This window comes from Myotis davidii, unplaced genomic scaffold (genome assembly GCF_000327345.1).
Source record: "Myotis davidii unplaced genomic scaffold, ASM32734v1 scaffold96, whole genome shotgun sequence".
In the NCBI taxonomy this organism is placed as follows: Eukaryota; Metazoa; Chordata; class Mammalia; order Chiroptera; family Vespertilionidae; genus Myotis; species Myotis davidii.
In genome coordinates, this window is record NW_006289416.1 from 7,799,105 (window position 1) to 7,799,830 (window position 726).

Sequence of the window (726 nt, forward strand, 5' to 3'; positions counted from 1 at the left end):
ACAGGCAACGAGGTTGGGTAAAGCCTTCTTACCAGCCTGAGAAAGTCCAGTCACGCCACTTTCTTCCAAAAGTGTATGGAGTCCCTACTCTGTGCTAGAAACAAAGGGAACCAAGACAAAAGTCCTTCATTTACTATCTCAACAAGATAATGACTCTATAAACCACCAGCTTCTAATATTTTGAAATGGATAAACTGATATAATGATTCATTTCATTTCATCTCATCCTCAAATACTGTATAAGCGAGAGTATAAAATACTCTCAGGGATAGAAAATGAGACACCCCCGCACAGTCCACACCCCATGCATCTGAACTGACTGTGAATTAATTCAGCGCCATTGTGTGCTGATCCTGCGGAAAACGCTACCTAGAGAAATGTCCATCTTGCAACTATTATAACTCATCCAGAGCCCAAATAAGTACATGTACAGGAGCTTTAAAATATTACCAAAACTGTTTTTATTACTCCTAAACCCAGCACAGTGGCCTTTGGCATAACTATGCATTTCTAATACAAAATTGGATTAAATCAGTATCATCCAATGTATAAGTAGACCATGAAACATGTTGGAGATAAAAAAAGTATTTCTTTTGTGAAAAAATAATTAAAAATTTTCTTTAGGGGTGAATCAAGAGTGAATCACTATGTCATTTTAGAATTGGTCAAACAGATTACAAATCTTGACTGAACACAGAAGTCATCATGCTGTAAAGCACTACACAT